Source organism: Scatophagus argus, chromosome 5 (assembly GCF_020382885.2).
Source record: "Scatophagus argus isolate fScaArg1 chromosome 5, fScaArg1.pri, whole genome shotgun sequence".
NCBI lineage: Eukaryota > Metazoa > Chordata > Actinopteri > Scatophagidae > Scatophagus > Scatophagus argus.
In genome coordinates, this window is record NC_058497.1 from 14,104,671 (window position 1) to 14,124,050 (window position 19,380).

Consider the following 19,380-nt stretch of genomic DNA (forward strand, 5'->3'; position numbering starts at 1 on the left):
GCAAGCAATCCAGAAAACTTTGAGACAAAAGGTAAAGAACACAGCACCTATCAGCATGTGTCCACAAAATACCAGAGCAAGACATTACAAAGTCACTGGCTGCATGACCAAGCTGGAAATATCAGTGCACTGTGCCTGGCAGTCCATGTGTGAAAGCCAAGCACAGGGATCCTTACAAAGAAATGAGGAAACTGTCAGCATCACACAGGGACGACAGAGAGCAAAGCAAAAGAAAGCCTGCCAGTATGTGCAGTCTCTTTGCAATTCATCAGGATAATTATCATTGTCAGTTTTGTAACGGAGATCTGAAGTAGAGCAAGGACTAACCTCAGTGCATTCTCAGCTTTAGAGGGCTTTAATGACTTCTGGAGCTGTACTTTTGAGAACAGAAAAATGCATAGGCTCTACCCCAGCAAGTGCTCTGAATAGTTTCTTCACAACCAGACTATGTGCCTTTCACAGTAACTTCAGAGTAGAGATCCTGTAAATTGCTTCAATTCCTTAATGGGTTTACAGAGTTAGAACTCAGTCATGGCAGGTGACTTTACACTGTCCTCATAATTCCTGTACATCACTGGCCACCTGTATCATCAGACTAGCAGAGGTGATTATATTTATATGCGATAATATATATGGATAAAAATGTTGGCAGAGCATGATGCAGTTTTGACAAATGTCTTCTAATGCACTGGTGAAAAAAAACAATGTTAACAAAAACTGCCACAAAACATCTCACTGTGTTTTCTATTTTGTGTTTTAAGACTGTTTATTTACTATCCATCCATCCATTTTCTATACCGCTTATCCGTCAAGGTCGCGGGGGGGCTGGAGCCTATCCCAGCTGACTACGGGCGAGAGGTGGGGTTCACCCTGGACTGGTCGCCAGTCAATCGCAGGGCCAACATACAAAGACAAACAACCACACACTCTCACACTCACACCTAGGGGCAATTTAGAGTAGCCAATTAACCTAATGTGCATGTTTTTGGTATTGTGGGAGGAAGCCGGAGTACCCGGAGAAAACCCACGCAGGCACAGGGAGAACATGCAAACTCCACATAGAAGGGCCCAGACCAGGATTCGAACCTGGAACCCTCTTGCTATGTTTATTTACCAAATATTAACAAATCTCTTTATAACTTCACAAATAACCGACTGATTAACTGCTTCACAGATCTTTTGTTGAGAGGAGTTCTGTCACTAACAGGACACATCCTCTCCAGACACCTGGGTGCAGACTGATCTTGGCTTAACATGTATGGTCATTACTTATGAAACACCTCACTGCTGACAAAGCTGTCATTGTCTATCTTCTTGTTCAGCCCTGGGACACATTTTTGGGATTTCAAGTAGAAGAGGTTGAGCAGAGGTACTTTTTACTGGTGAGAACTGCAGCCAAAGTCATTACTCTCTCAGACACAAAACTGACAGACTGGGCTGCTGCACGCATGCTAATGGGTTCTGCTTTCCAAGACACACAGTATCCTTCATAGTAGTGACGTCCACTATTAATGTTCATATTCCCTCATGCTGATTCCCTTTAAGTTAGTTCAGGCATCCTAACAATATCAGCTGTTAAAGGTTTGTTCATGCTGAATGCAAAGCATATTTTTGAAACAGCGTCATACAGCTACAGATTTTTCACTCAAGAAGGAATTCTGTTCGATGCATCTTCTCTGCAACTCATGTGGGAAGAGCAAATCTGTTTTTTGTAACTTACATTTGTCATTAAATTAACTTTATCATTATTAGAAACTTATCCTAATATTATCCTAGTTATTCAAGCTAGCCAAAAATAAGTTATTTTTTCATGACAATGGTAAATAATTTTCTTTCTACCACATAGTGAGGTACTTTAAAAAAAAAAAAAAAAACTAAAAAACAATGCAACCAAGAATTATTGTTGGAGTAAACTTAAATGAAGCCAAAAAGGTCTAAATGGGCAGACAATGTGACCTAAATGTCAGATGCCAGCTTAATAAATGTTCTTCTTACTTTCAAAAAGCTCTTAGATCAGGCACATGGAGGTGAGGCAGCAATATGTTAACATGCATCACATAACTACATGTAAACAAGTGGGACAGCAATAAATACAATGAGCAGCCTGACCTGGTACGCAACGTAGCAGAACAGGTTTATTTATACGCGCACTGCATTGTTTGGATTAGACTTGGCTAATTAATTTAACTAATTCATGCTGGGTTTTGCGTAACTGTGTAACTCATAACTGCTTACAATATCCCTGTGTCATTTAAACAGGAATGTTGTTTTCAGAAAGTAAAACATCTGTTTCTCACAGTGAACTCATCAGATACGCCACAAAACAGCACAGAATGAGTCCAAAAAATCTATTATAGTCAATAACAATGAAAGTGGATTTGAAGTACTCTCAACTCTTATGATGACAGTAAATCATTAATTACAATCCAAACATCAGAGGGACACTGGCCTGATGCTGCATCCTACTTGGTACTATTCTTTCCATGTCTGATTTAAGACCAAAAGCCCCAGCTGACTTGTCTGATTGGGAATCAAAAGCGTATTCTGGATGAGCATAGCGCGTCTCCTCATTTATTTGCAAATCCAAATGTCTATTTTAGCTCATGTGTGGTTCGCCTCCTTTGGGTCAAGTTGAATGATGTTTTTGCAAAAAAGGCTGAGATAAAACATAGAAATTGATGAAGGTTGATGAGAGGTCACACAGAATAATTCAATTATTGATTATCTTTATAAAAATTACAATGCTCTGATGGCTGAAGATAGTGTTGTATATTCTCAGTTAGCTCCGTTAATTTCAATTTTAAAATTAATAGCTCACAGCTCATCTTACTATATGAAAATAAGATAAGATAAGATATGAAAATATGTGGTTAGAAGATATTAAATTGCTAATAAAATTAAGGTTGCTCTATCACCAGTTCCAGGTCACTGGCAAATCGCAGCCACTGATTATGTGCCGGATAACAGTGAGATCAAGAAGATAACTTGCTTCAGGCATGCTAAATCTCTAGAGTAGTTGGACCTTCTTTGTTCTTTGTCTTTGTCACATTACATTGCCAAACATGCCGCAACATGCAGTCGTCCTAAGTTCTCTCTTGGAGCCAACCAAAGATCACAAAAGACTTGCTTTAATGGCTCTGCATCTTCAGGCACAGTTGGCAGAGCATCATATAATCCACTTTAACCTTCCAAGTACGTTTGGCATCAGTAAAAGAGAAATTAAGTCTCTAAAGACAACTTTTGAGGTCACTGCCAGAAGCTGTATCAACTCACTGAGGTAGAAATATATTAAATTCCAAGGCAGCGGAGGCTTTAATTATTAACAGATACACTAATTACTTCTCTGCTGTAAAAAATAATAACAGAGTTTCCCATTTCAGCAATCAACTTAAGACGAGCCTTGCAACTCAAGTCAGCTGCAACCAGGGGCAGAGGGGCAGCATGATTTGGCTGTGCCACGGTTTTGCGTTTAGTTGGTTGTTTCCTGTTTCATTTTGAAAGTTAATTTTCTTATGCGTCCTGTTTTGCTTTATACTTCCTGCACGTGTTGTTTTTCTTGCATTTGTGACTGTTGAGAAGTTTCACATGTTACTTATTAGCCTTCTCTCCCTAATATATTTAGTTTTGAGTGTGTGTGTGTTCCCCTCATTATTTGCCACTTTGTCTTAACACCTTGTGTGAAAAACATTGCACTTTTTTTCCCAGCATTCATTGCTTGAGTCTTTTTGCTTTTCTCTGTACTTCGCATGATTGATCAGACTTTAATTTTTGCCTACTCGCTGTTTTCTATGTTTGACCCTCACCTGCCTCATCACCCTGTTGACCTTTTGACTATTAATAAATACTTATCTGCTTCAAGTTCGGTTTCTTGCACTTCCTGTTTCTCTGTATGCACAAGTGTGACTGTACAAACTGGACAAAATACAGCAGAGATTTCTTTGGAAGATGAACTTCATGACCTTTCATATAATGTTGTGTGGTTATATGGAGAGTGGAGAACAGCTCTGAGTATGGAATACCAAGAAGCTACTCTTATGTCGGCACGCAGGAAGGTGTCCAACAAGCTTTGGTTAAAGAGTTCATTGCTTGAGTTTTGTTAACTCCCAGCCAGTTTCCTAGTGTCCCACTAGGCTAACCTCCAGCATGCCAGCCTCCTATCTTATCAAAGTCAGACTCCAGTGTTCATCCCAGCTGGCTAGCTTCCAGCCTGCCTCCCAGTCAGCTAGCCTCCAGCTATCCTGGCCTCCTGCTATCATCCAGACGTTTCCTTTGATCAGCTAGCATTCAATCCACCAGCTTTCAGCACACTAGCTCCCAAACGCCAAACCGGGCAATTAGGCTCGGGTTTATACGCCTGCAGCTTTCTTCCTCTGAGCCAATCTTCAAGACTGTTAACAGCCAGAAAGGCACGGTCTAGCCTGCTATCCCCCTGCCACACCCAGTCCCTGAGTCAGCAGTCACAGGTTTGCTTGCCTTCTGCCAGCTCTAGTCTCTGAGTAGGCTTGCTTTCTGCCTGATGCTAATATCAACTATTTCGAGAAGTCTTCTTACTGGAGGACCTAGCTATCTATCAAGATAGCACTTAAAAAAAAGTAGGGCTTCTGCAATGTTGAGGCTCCCTGTTGCTCAGCACTTAGCACTTCAGCCTCAGTACCAGGTACCCCAGAGCCTCCACAGTCTTGTGCCCAAGAACCATTTCTCTCCTGCCTGTCAGCCCAGGCTTTTCCCCATTCAGTGGTCTGACTGACACCTTCTCCTGGTTCTGAGTTGATGGCCCAGGCCCAGCCCCTGCCCATGTTTTTTTGTCAGCAGTCCAGGCAACACCTGTTCCTTGTTCCCATTGGACAGTCCACCCATCACCTGCTCCTGTCCCTCAACTCCTCAACTGACTGCCCCAGCAAATGCATAGCCAAAATTCCCTAAACCCCTGCTGGCCATCTTTGCCAACACTCAGCCAGACCACCAGTCATCTGCCTCCTGCACAGTCCACAGTTCCTGTGGTGCACCAACCTATCAAGCATGAGCTGCAGCTGTATTCACTGACTGTGCTGCAATCATCTGCCGTTCTTGCTGAGTTGCAGTAATCCCCAATTCCTGCATTGCAACAGTCCACTGAGCTTGAGCCAGAGTCGTCCTCTGTGCCTGTTAAGCTGCACCTGCCCTCTGTTCCAGGTGAGCTGCAGTTGTTATTAGTCCCTAAACTGCAGAAGACAAGTTTGTGCATGTCTTTGCTGCAGGACTCCCACCCAGCAGTTGAAGAGGTCCCACTTTCACAGCCAATCTCACCTGTCTTCTCAGCTTCCAAACCATCCTCCAGAGCTACCGTGACCATCTGGTTGTCTTCCTGCCAGGCCTCCTGAGCGGCTCCATCTGGTTGTCCCTTTGCCTGACCTCCAGCATGGTTCCTACTGGTCCTGTTCGCCCTCCAGGTGCTGTTTTGGGTTTAGTTGGTTCTTGTTTTATCTTGAAAGTTTACCTCCTTATGTGTCATGTTTTGCTTTACATTCCGTGTCTTTCTTATCATCCTGTCTGTGTGATTACTGATTAGTTTCACCTGTTCCTTATTAGCCTTCCTTCCCTTGTGTATTTAGTATGTGTGTGTTCCCTTCATTCTTTGCCAGTTCATCTTAACACCTCGTGTGCCAAACGTTCCAGCCTTTTCCCAAGTGTTTATTCCTTGTGTTTTTTGGATCTTTGCTTTTCCCTGGACTTTGCCTGATTGATAAGACTTTGATTCTTGCCTACTCCTTGACAGATCTGTTTGCCTGTGTTGGACTGCTTTCCTGGTTTGACCCTCACCTGCCTCACGATCCTGTGAGCAATTTGATTTTGAATAAATAAAACTGAACTGATCTTCCTCAAGTGTTCAACCCTGGGATCAATTCCTTGTGTCCCCAGTTTCTTTGAATGCACAGACGTGACAGGTTGCATGGAATGGTCTCAGGTTAGACTAGTTTGTTGACACAAACTGTGTTGCTTTCTTGTGTATTTCTTGTAGTATGAGTGCAAATACCGTTTAACACTCTACACATGTACCACTGTTGGTACAATGAACCTTTGTTCATGAGGTTAGTGTTTACATCTTGCTTTGGGGTACAGTACTGGATCTGAGCTCTGAGATCATTATCATGTAATAATCACCAAATGAAGTTGGCCAGCCGTGTTGGGTGATTATAGCGCAATGTGAATCATGGTATGCAAAAGATTCTTGGCTCTTCTTTTGCTCTAAAGCTGACGCTGTACCAATTTGTATGAGGCCCATCCAAGCTGTGTTTGTTTTAAGCTACCAAAAAACATGCAAAAAGTCAACCACAATGGTCAGACCACAGATGAATGAATTCTTTGAGCCTATGTCTACTGTTTTTGAGGGAAACCCATCACAGAGTGAGTGAAGAGTGCCCTGGTGGAATAACACATTATTCATTTAATGGCATGTGGTGTCACCAACACACACAGACAAGTAGACTGGCCTGCTTCCAAGAATGTTACACACATCCAGACCACACTCCAGATGTGGTTTCTCTGCAGTTAACATTGCTGCGTATACAAAGCAGGTTCCAGTGAACATCTTGTCCAAGCCCAAGCACCGAGGGAAAACTGATGATTTCTGGTAAGGGCCAGACCAGGCAGCAGGGTGACTCACATTTGGCAATAAACTTTGCAAGACACCAACTTTAAGAGAGCTTTGCATGCACTGAAGTAAGACATCCAAGTCCTTATGTACCCATTCTGCTTGATCCTTAGCTTAGTTTATGGCTAAGATGACCATTATTATGCAATTTCTCTATCTGTAACTTTTCTGTTTTAAAAGATTTAGAGGATAAATGAGCTCATCATGTAACATTTCCACATTAAAATGTTAACATTTTTGTTATATATTTTGTTAAGTGTTTACTTGCATTATCTCAAATGTTTCCAACTACGTTACACAATACATACACAATTTTTTTTCAAGGTAAATGCACATTTCATTTATTTGTCTGTAACTTCTAGGAGAGTTAGTGAGGAAGGAAGCCAGTTAACGTAACTTAACTAAACGTAAATAAAACTATAAAAACATGATCTTTTCCATGAACATTTCTTCCTGAGTCACATCTGAAGTTTTTATTGGCAGTTGTAGTTGTTTGACAGGGAAGACGACAACTCCCATGTTTCCAATCCACTCAGTACTTACTACTCACAAAGTGTGGCTTTTGTTTTAATTGTTTTGACTGAGAGATCCCTAGTGGCAGAAATTACATACTGTGTTTAAAAAATAAATATTAGAACTGAAAATCAATAATTCATCACACCATCCTTTAAACATTACTATTGTACTAAGGCAGTCATTTCTATTATTTGTGTTCTGAGGCCACTGTCCAGGCAGACTCCTGTCCTGTCTCCGTCCTCCCCTTTATTTTTGGAGCTACCTTTGAATCCTGGCAATATTTTAAATCTTGGTTCAATCAAGCATCAGCTGACTTTACGGTATGGTCTATAGTTGGTTGGGCTGGTGTAAAAAGTTTCAAAGCCAAATATGGGACCAGAAAAGACCCAACTGTTGCTCACATTGACCCATTAAATGAAAGAGTGTATCAGCACCACAATTCAAGCTGTGACACACTGTGTTTATATATCTCACAGCAGCTATTCAACTTAAATTTTATTCTTCTGAAACTTAACATCCAAATAATGAATTAAATAAGACTTCAGGTTAGTGCAACATAAAGATGACTGTGGCTACCTTTTAAGTATGTATTACAATTCTGCAAGTCAAAGAGTTTCCCACGACGTGTTCAAATGTTTCACAATAACAGCTTTGCTAAGAAATGAAGGGCTTCTCTCCACTGAAACTGTGGGGGACAAATTGTTTTGTATTGACAGTATATTGTAGTAACTTTAACAGGGCAAAGAGGTTAACATGTATTGTTGCATGTAACACAACATCAGATAGCATAGTATGCACCAATGCATTAGTGATGACACTTCTGTCTAGTGGATGCTGGCTGGACTGTGTCTACAGCTCTCTCTGGGACACTGAGCTTATCGGCTATCCCAGTGCTTCTGCTAGCTACCATCATGCTGCTAGCTCTCTCTACCTACACCTGACATATGCCAGGCCATTTAGTAAACAACTATACAAAGAAGCTGTAACAAATTAAAGCAGCTTTATGCATTCACAAGACTCTGGAATTAACAGGTGCTAATCACAAGACTTCAGCGTAGGTGTCCACTTAAAAAGAATATTTTTTCAACAGTGTATAAGAAAGTATATAAAAAAAGAGTGAATGATGCACAGGTTTTGATGTGAATTGAAAATAAAATACATTTGGAAAAAATAAACCATCATCACTATTGCATCAAAGAAAATTTATGAATCTGCACAATGGTTTCCACCACCTCACTCAGTTACAAAAAATAGTGACGCATGTGCCACCCAAACACTCTCATTTTTGCCTATGTTCTAGTGAAATAAAAGTTGTTCTGGCAGGGTGAAACAATAACACAATTCACAGGGAAAAATGATACTTCTTGTATAGTCTATAGTATAGTGTATAGTGTTTCATTTTTGTCTTATCAGCGTGTTTCTCAGGCTTTCTTTGGGATATAGTCCAGCTATGCGTCGAGAGAGAGAATGGAGCCAGCAGAATTCACTACCAATAGAAAATGCTAATGAAACAAGTTCTCATCGTAATGTCCAGCAACAGACATGCTAAGGATACTGCAACCATTAAATAACATGTTAACAGAGATGCTGTTGTGTTAAGACATGGGAAAATGATTAAGTGAAGACAAAATTATCAGCATTCCCATACATTTCACCAACTTTCCACAACTTATAAAGAGATTATCAAGTAACAACAACAACATTGAAATTTCCTGCTTGTACTGATCAAAGTTAGGTATGTGATATTCAGTTTCATTTAGTACAACCCCATTTCTCAGGGCTCAGTTAAGTGCAGTGACACTAATTTCCGACAGGCACACTAACACACTTCCTTGACATTGTTACAACTTCCTTTTGTCTCCTGTAAGTGAGCTCTTGGGGCCACCTCTGTGCCAACAGAAGTGAGTTCACCACATGTGATAAGTACTGAATAGTGTGTGTTCATAGTGTGTGAAAATGAATCAGTGGTATTTTCATAAATACCCATGGAGGAAAGACTGTGACAAGTCAGACCAAAGATAAGCCAGCAAGTTCTCACACCAAGTCAAAGTGGGTCACCCTCGAAGGAAACTGCAAAAATGTGCTCGTTCAAAAGAATCACAAGGAACCAAGAGATCCATTTACTGAAAACTTACTGAGCCCCTAATCGTACTTTTGTAACACATTATCTTTATATTTATGCTTCTCACTCTGTGCCCACTCCTCACCTGACACCAAAAGAAACAAGAAAACAAAAGGTTCACAGGTTTTATAAGGTCACAATGTATAGGGTTTAGAGTTTTAAAGTTAGGGTCTCTCTCTCTCTGAGTGTGTGTGTGTGTGTGTGTGTGAGAAAGAGAGAAATCTGTGTCACTGGGATCTGCAGGCCAAGTAGTTTCTATTACAGATATAACAAAAGCAGTAAAATCTGTGTATGTTCAAAAATTTTCCAGTAACGTCCATTACTACAAAGCCAAGTTAACATGAATAATGTGTTAGCTAAAACTTTAGTATTTGCACATCCAGCAAAAAATACAGTATTATGTGCAGCTAACTCTTATCCTACGACTGGTTTGGTTGCTTTTCCTGAAAAAAGCCTCTGAGGTCTATTTGGCTTGCTAATGTAATTGTATGATTTTTGAAACACATTTAGTTCAGGTTACAACCCTTTTAGGCTGTACAGGTAAGGGTTAACGACCTTGTGTGTCATGTGAGCTCATGAGCTGAGGACAGGCGTTTCTTGCATCGTTCCATTACAAGACTTATTGGACCGTCAAACTAAAAAAAACAAATGAGCTGGTAAAAACTGGTGAAAACTGCACACTGAGATTCTTACTCTCAGTATACTCAGCATATTGATTTTCTAATAATTTTTAAGATATTGCTTAGATAAGCTTCGTTCAAATTAAGGACATTTAAATTGTTAAGAAAGTTTTAGTTTGAATTAAACTCACAATGCAATGTTAGTGCATACTAAAGGCATTGCTCTGCACCACAATGCTTTGCCATAAATCATCAGACTAAAAGATGACCCAAGTGAAAAATAAGTCAAACTTAATGGCACTTAATGATTGATCACAGCATAGAGCATAATGGGAGCCAGATTCCAATATCAACACAGCAAATGATGGCCATCAACTTCGAATAAGACATGGAGAATAGAAAGTTAATATTATGGAAAAGCAAAATAATCAAAAAAAAAAAATTCCCTCCTTCTATGGCATATGAAAGAAAGAAAATACTGTTATCAGCATCAAATACATGATTTTCTGCATTTCACCCTGAATCCATATTTATTATTTGTTTTTGTGCCATAGTGAATTCAATATTTTTTGAGATCTGAGTAGTTTTCATGTAACGCCAATCAGATAGTTACAAATCAGAGAAACCCTTAATGGATGAGTTTAAATTGATTTGACTGACTGAGCTGAAAAAGGGCATTACAAGTTTTACTATTCTTTGGACTTTTTTAAGGACACAGGACAAACTTTAGGATTGGTTTGTCCAACTACACAAACAACGTGAAAAAATTTTGCATGTCCTTAACTAACATTAGCCTATATACACCTTTTCTCAAATGTAATAAAATACTCAAACAAGCCTGCTAAAGTTACTCGTACTGTTACGTTTATGAAAGTCATGCTGCGACAAAATTGTGTGTACTCCTGTGTAATCCTGAACTATAAGAAAAAAGACAACTACACATTGACATTGTGGAAACAGACAGACAGTTCAGAGAATAAGCTGCGCCTTTGAAAAACAAACTGGTCGATAGTGAAAGGCGATGGTAGAGGAGAATGTCTCTGGACTTTGTCTTGGCTCATAACATCCATCCCACAAGACAGCATAAACACCAGCTCTGCTTGATGAGGGTTCTGTTAAACTGTCAGGAAGCCCAATGAGACATGAAATAACTGCTGCAATAGGTAGTATTTTTTAATATTAAGCAACTGATACATTTCTGTATGACATGTTTTGTGCCAGCAATTAAATTTTACCTTTATGAGTAGAGGAGTGAGGAATGACCCTTAACACGGAGACTGAGTGACAGAACTTCTCTAGTGACTACACTTACAGTCCATCTTAATATGAGAGTTACATGTCTTAGAATATAAGTTTAATTATAACTAAGTCATGTACTCGTTGAACTGTCATCCATTGGCATATGCCAAAATGCACAAAGGCAAAGACCTCTATATAACACTCATAAAACAAAGAAGCTACCACAATGTATTCACAGTTCTGTCAATATATAAGAAACATTGTCTGTTCAGCACTACATTTTCACAGGGAACATCTGTCATTGATATGGTAGTAATCTAAAGTACTAAGGTGAAATGGCAAAATACAAAACTGTCAGGTTTTTTTGTGCAGCATCAGTGCATGACTCTTTGTACACATTTGTCTGAACGAAACAAAAAGCCACTGTGTGCTGCTGCACAAAGTCTTATTCACTTATAAGATGTAAATCAGTTGCACATATTGAGAGAAACAAAACAAAGAGACATATGAGTCATATGAAAGAGCATACAAGAGAGCAAACTGCTTAAAAAAAAGACAAATGAATAACAGGAGCAGCTGTTTATCTTAGCATATTCTGCCCACACAGAAGGAAAAACAAAACAAGTTCTTCAGGCTGTCTAAGGAAGAGAAAAGAGGAAATACATATTAAAGATAAAATACATGACATTTGCTGCCACAAAATATTGCTGTGGAGCACCAGCATCTCAGATCAAAATAAATGGGTGTGTTTTTTACTCTGTGTGTTTTGTTTTTTTTTGTTTTTTTTACTATGGAAAGTTTGGGGGGGGGGGAGAAAGTGGAATCTGAACTCACAGTGCTCAAAAACACTGCTAAAACTGTTAAATTAGGACGAGTGGATAAAGCGGGATAGAAATGGACTCACAAACTTTCTACAGGTATTGCAATAATATTATTATTAATTTTCATGAATTATTTTGGCTATGATAATATTGCAGTGAAAATCTGATATCATGACAGCCCTCCTTTAGTACTTCTGCTGGGCAGGCTAATTCACACGTTTTTCTACCCATTTTAAAACTTTCTTTCGACCTCATTTTTCATTTTTGACGACATAAAACTGTCCACCTAAGACTGGTCATAAAACAAAGGCCCGGCCTGTAAGCAATGTATGTCCTGTTGAAAAGTCATTACATTCCCATTGCAGCTGCTAAAAGATGCATGCCAGGTCGGATGTTTACCTAGAGAGAGATCACATCAGATATAACCTCAGTACTCCCAATGCTACATTGTAGAGTATCACCACAATAGCACAGGCATTTAATGTGTTAAGTGTATCTAAGTGCAGATTTTGATAGAAACATCAAGCTTCAGTGACAATTCCACTAGCAAATCGTCTTTCTGGTAGTTCTGTCTTTCTCCAAATTTGACTATTATAGTGGTACTATATCTTCTGGGAGGAAAATTTGGTGTGTACAGGCATATACAATATTCAGCTTGAGTGAATACTGCTACTACTACTAGGTCAGCCCTTGTTCTACTTTTTGTTAGAGTTACAAAAAAATAAACCAAGCTATGAACATTTCAATGTTCATAGCTTGATGTAACTACAGCACAGTGTAACTACAGTGACTACAGTGAGTTTTTTAGTTGATTAAAAAGTTTGACCTTTTAATTAATACAGTGGATCGACAACATAAAAAAAGATTTAAGATTAGGACTAAAAACAAAGTGTTGTATTTTATCGCATAAATGCAACAGACAGTGATAAAATATTTAATATTGAATATCAGCCTTTAGTGGTATATATTGAGTCCCATTGTAATAAAACTGCACAGTAGGCTAATAAATTATATTTTGAAAATGAACTTTGGACTTCATAAGAGCTTGGTTTGCTACATGATTGATTTTGCATGAGGTACTGCTTAACAAAACACAGATGCAATCAGACCTCTTCTTGTATATTCAACCAACCTCAATGCCATACACTGTAGCATAACTGATGACTATTGCAGGTCACATCACAGCTGTCTCCGTGGTACTCCCCTGTCTACTGATCCAAACAGCTGCCAGAAAACACCAAATAAAATAGAATATGCAATCTTTACTGGTCAAAGAAATGTTTGGCTATCATAAAACTGCAACTGTTTTTAATATGATGATCACCCTTTTGTCCAATACACACTTTAATCAAAACAGCACATTGAAGGGAGTATTTGGATATGTTCAAGTGAAAGGCAAGACACTACTCGCATGAAATAAACAGAGTTGCAACAATTAGTCTATTATTTGATTAACTAATTAAAAGAAAATTAGCTGCCAAATGACTAATTGTTTCAGTTACTTTTTCTCTTTTTCTTACTATCTCTCTCTTTTTTCTGTCATTTATGCTAGTAAAATAATATTTTGGATTTTGGATTGTTGGTTGCAGAAAAGAAGAAATGCAAAGCCATCATTTTGGGCCCTTAACAATTCTTGTAAATTTTTGGCAATAAAAAACACATTAGATGAATGTGCAATAATGAAAATAACTGTTAGCTGCAGCATTAATGTACACACCTCTAGGTCATGTATTTACAAATTGGGACATAGTCTTTGTTCTGTGGAAAAAAAAAAATACTCTCTTAATTTTAGCCAAAGTCTGAATTAATCAAATCAAATCATTCTCTTCCTCCTGTTATTTGTGTGAGGATTTATTGCCAATATATTGCCCATTGGTGTAACTTCCAGAGAGTGAGGTTCAACAAGGAATCACAGTGGCTAAAGGAAACGCAAACAGGGAATTTAATTGAAAAGGCTGTAACTTTGGGAGCCAACCCCTCAATTAGGCTGTTGAAGTCTCATTTTATCTTCAGCTGGATTTCTAGTAGAGTATTTGTAGCACAAAGGATCTCTTCAAAGCCAGCTTGGAGAACTAGAGTACTAGAGAGGGCTGATTACAGCAACCAACTATCGCAATGCACATATGGCATGTGAGTAATATATTTACATTGACTTTAAAAAATCCAAACCTATACTTTAACAAAGTGTAGCAGAGGAAATCTAAACACTGGTATAGAAATGGTGATCATGTATCAGTTTAATATCCAAGGATGCCACAGCTTTAACAATAATATTCTGTTGACTGAAACACTGCAACAAAGTCAAAGCACATGAAATTTTTACAGAAAACTTACCAATATTACTAATAATACTTGCTCTTCAAATATGAAAATTCATGGATAATGGTCAAGTCAGGAAAGATCATCCACCATGATCCGAAAAGGCGCCACAAATTTCTTTGCGACATTCCAGTCCTGTAATAATTCCAGTTTACACAGCTTTGTATTGCGAAATATGTAACCTAAAACTCATTCTGCAGCCCTGTAGTTAATTACAACCCCTGTTCCCAATTTTCCCCAGGAGATGCTATGCATAATTTACACCGTGTTCTAAGGAGTGTGCTGTGCATCATCTAGCGTGCTGAGTGTCTGAATTAGTTTGGACTGCAAACACAACCAGCTGAATTGTACAGTAAAGGCTCCAATAGAATATTTATTAGACAAATTATCCAGTGCTTTCCACCAGGGCTTTTTTTTCCAGACTAGCTGTGGCATACAGTTTAATTGGAAAAGCATTTATTTCACTTTTTCCTGTCCATAAAAGAGATTAGCTAAATAGTTGGAGAACAGATTCACCAGAACCGATGCATAAGGCCTAAATACTGCCAGAGCCACAGTGAAAGTGCCGGGGGCCGTGTTCTTCCCTCAGCTCTGCTCTGTAAGCAGTAATGACCCCCTTTATTTCATTAAAAAAAGAGTTATGTGGAGCTCAGTTTTATTTCTAGAACTCTGTACCACAGACAGCAAAATTACATCACTTGTTGAATCCCCTTTGTTTTACTGCTTCAAGCGCAAATGTGACACATTAATTTTTATTTACTAGCATCCATATGGAAAATTTCCAGGCAAACAACCACATCATACTGCTGTTGCAGGGAGGAAGCATGCACATCTATTTCTTCCTCCCTGAACAGTTTATAAAAAAAAAACAAACAAACAAACTTCCAATCAGTTTTGATGTTAAGTAGGAAAAATGCAGCAGAAAACCTTACTTCTACAACCTATATTTTTCTTTGATGTGGAAATGATCTTAGCTGTAAGTTTAGACTTTGTAAACTGACCTGGTTAGGTAGGAGTATTACAGTTTGGGATGCCAATGTGTCCAAGCCTTTGGTAAACTTTGCATGAGTTTATTAACAATGTAATAAGAATTATCAGTGTATGGTTAACAGTGTGAGTAATTAGCGGGCATGCACACTGCATGGACACACTGCATCACTGAATCGTTTTTGTATTCTTCAGCAAAATCAGTTCAGTTATAATCACCATAATACCATCCATCCATCCATCCATTTTCTATACCGCTTATCCGTCAGGGTCGCGGGGGGGCTGGAGCCTATCCCAGCTGACTACGGGCGAGAGGCGGGGTACACCCTGGACTGGTCGCCAGTCAATCGCAGCGCCAACACACAAAGACAGACAACCACACACTCTCACACTCACACCTAGGGGCAATTTAGAGTAGCCAATTAACCTAATGTGCATGTTTTTGGTATTGTGGGAGGAAGCCAGAGAAAACCCACGCAGGCACAGGGAGAACATGCAAACTCCACATAGAAGGGCCCAGACCGGGATTCGAACCTGGAACCATCAGCATAATACCACATAACCTAATCAGTGTGGTGTGTCAGGGCCCTCACAGAAGCACCCACACACCCTCAGGAGAGAGCATATTCAATTCAGTTAGAGTTTTAAAGGGAGCTGTGATGGAGACTCATCCCGCTCTAAGCTCCCCTGCAGCAGTCTGGTCCATCAGAGCCAGTGCAAACAAGGGCAAACCTTGTTCACCTGATCATTAATGGCATGAGTTGACCAGGGACCATCTTTGATCTTTGTTAAAATACTTTGCCTAAGGTTAGAGTTAGCGTCATGGAGCTAAACCAAGTGAGGTTAAGGCAACTGAATCTATTTATATAAGGCTAAGAAAGCACTTCAGTCATGCTTAAATAAGCTTAAAAATTAAACGTTTGATCGTAGTTTCAGCAGAAATCTTTTTGACATGTGACGGGAACAAAGTCCAGGTTATAAACCATGAAAGCCATTGTAACACCAATCAATCATGACTCTTTCGCTGGACTATTTCTATAATTTATTGCCACTTTCAGTGTTTGCGCTTTTTTTCCTTTTGTCCTTCAGTCACATTTTCCATTTGATTTCACAAACTTTCGGGAGGCCAGACTTCTGATTTTATCTTCAACACAGAAGCAAGCTTGGTGGTTAAAACTGACCTATGGTTGGTCATATTAAAAATGGTACTGCATCATAATACTGTTGGGCCAGGTTTGCACACAGTTCAGCCAATAGTTACTGGCATTGCTGTTTCAAAAAACATTCGTTGTGTTCACTAGGAGTGACAGTGAAAGAAAAGGCTTGAGAGTGAACATTTCCTCATGAAACAGATGTATTGTTCAACAGCGGAGTCGTTTTCCTCTGGCATTTTGTTGCAGTTGTCACACATTCATACGACCATAAGCTGGCCTGTTAATTTCTGGATGTGGTTCTTGGCATGAACATATAGATGCTTAATGGGGTAAAACCACTGCGTAATGTCTGTGATATGTCCGCACAACATGCTTTGGGAGGGTCTGGCGTTGTTGTCATGTATGCAAACTAATTAGGTAAGCACTGCCAGCTTGGTCGGAATTTAGGCACCAGGGAAGCAAAAACACCCCCCCACCTCCCAATCCTCTGTTACTCCAGATTTCTTGAAGTGCCTCTTGTTCTCTAGTTCTGCAACAGCTGCACTCGCCTGGGAGGGAATGACGAAAGGAAAATGTGAACTAACTAAGATGTGCCCAGGATGTGCTAATTTTTTCTTTTTGTTTGTTGGAGTAACTGATGTCTGTTGTCTCCATCTTCTCCATATTGTCAGAGGTTTACTGTTCTGCTGTGAGCGCTACCAGATTCTGATGCTGCAGGTGGCACAAACTGGCCTGTTTCATAGGCACATCTGCATGGTAGTGTGGCCCAGTGATTAAAAATCTGCTGTAAATAACTTCCATTGCAAACATGTTTAGGTTTTAAAATAAATCACTACAATATTAATATATTGAATTTTTATGTATTTTGGTCCAGTAAAATGACACAGTGACCATTATACAGTTGATCTTTATAAAGACTGCATTCTTAAAATAAGGAGCATCTGACTGACAACAGATCAAGCAAGCAGATCTTCCAGAGATTCAAAATGAAAAGTGCATTTAATTTTAGGAATCTAAATATTTTGTGATTTTGGCAAGAGAGCAGGACTTGTTATGTTATGTTTGTTATGAATATGTTTAAAATTTTTGAAATCTGTCTTTATGTGTGATGTAAACACCGAGCCTAAGCTTTTCCTTTCTGCTTTGAGAATATAGTATTTTTTCCAACGACACCCTGCCCCAAGATAAGATATAATTTGCCACCATATTTCTTTAAAGTGTAATTCACTACATTGAAGTTGGATCGTCTCAAGAGCCTAAGTGCAGGAACGTCAGCAGAAACATCTTTAAAAATGCTTCACAGAGGCTTGTATCTCCCAGCCCCTTGCAGGTATTTTATTGGGAATGTGTTCACTTTTACAGCAAGTTCTAGAAAAATTGCCTACAACTTCATAGCACTCAAGGGGAGTTTTTAGTTACAAAATCTAAAGAAACACATAATATACTTTGTCTGAGGCTGCATCAAGAATACATTTCATGATTCTGATTCGAGCTACTTTTAACAAGAGAATCAAGATGTGGCAGGCTCAGTAGATTTGGATTGCCACTTTATCTGAGAAAATGTATTTCTTTTATTTTAAAACTTAAGAGGAGATTAAGATTGGATATTTTCTTGCTTTACAGTTCCAGAGAAGCTTATATGCAAGTGAATGCCCAAAGATACCTTATCTGAAAACGTACTGTCAAGCAGTGCAAAAACACTCATGATGTGTCATCAAGCAGGACCGCTGCTGTAGTAGCATCACGCTAACTTAAGTCATTTCCAAAATCAAATCCAGGAATGCAGATGGGGAGTTTTCAGTGAAGATGTGATTATTCCTGTCATCACTGTCTCTCTCCAGCTGGATGCCATTTCTGTGACTTCTGACAGCTGGCAGTAGTCCGTTTGACATCATTGTAAACCAATCAGAAGCAACCTGAGAGGGCAGCAGGACATTCAAATTAATTGACACCATCTTTTGAATTAGCTATTATCAGTGAGTACAAGGGTTGGACGCAGTTATCTGTACTTGTAAAGCTTCAGACAAGCCAGTACAGCACCTCTGCAGTGGTTGCTGTTCCCGTTATATTCATCTTATCTCATGAGTGCCGGTGGACTGGAGCACTGCTGGGCATGAACTTGTGTCTGGCTGTTCTCATCAGTTGTATACATGCAAAAGTACAAATGGAAAAGTCGTGGTATCCACTAAAGCACAGAATAATTATGACTTACTATGAGAAACTGGCTCAAAGTAAGTTAATGCTGAAATCCTGTTTTTTGTCACTTCCTCACTAACTACTTTTAAAACTAAACTTTTGGGAAATGATGTCAGTTAAAGAAGGCAGTTAAATGTAAAAAAGTGGCTGTATTGAAAATTGGAAAGAACAAGCCAGTCAATTTTCACATGCATCTGTCATTCAACATCTACAGTTGTTTCTGAAATGTAAAATTATGATTATTGTACGGGACAGAAATTTTTCAAGGGAAGCTTTATGTACTGATCAGTCACAAAACCATAAACCACTGCAACATATCCAGTGATACAATAACAGTTTGTCACCCAAGTGCAACTATGTCAACATTCATTGCCTGATCAGGTGTAAAAGCTCTGTTGATACATTAGCTAATTTACTAAAAAACATATGTACGACTACTATTGATGTGAATCATCCGCAGAAATCTGTATCTGTCTCTGAAGAATCTGGAAACATTCTCAGAAAACATCCTTGAAAATGAAAACCCAATAGTTACAGATGATATTCCTGACCAATACCTATTATCTCATCTTTAAAATTAAATAGATAGATAGATAAATCTTTCTGATCAATTTCTGATCAGAAAGGAATAATGCATCATCAGTGCTCAAAACAAAAACAAAACTCAGCCTAAGAAGAACTGTTTCTCGTTGCATCCACATGCTGTTTCTGGTGATGATAAAACATTCACCTTTGAATGGACGTCCTTGGGTGACAGGTCCCTGGGAACTTTGCA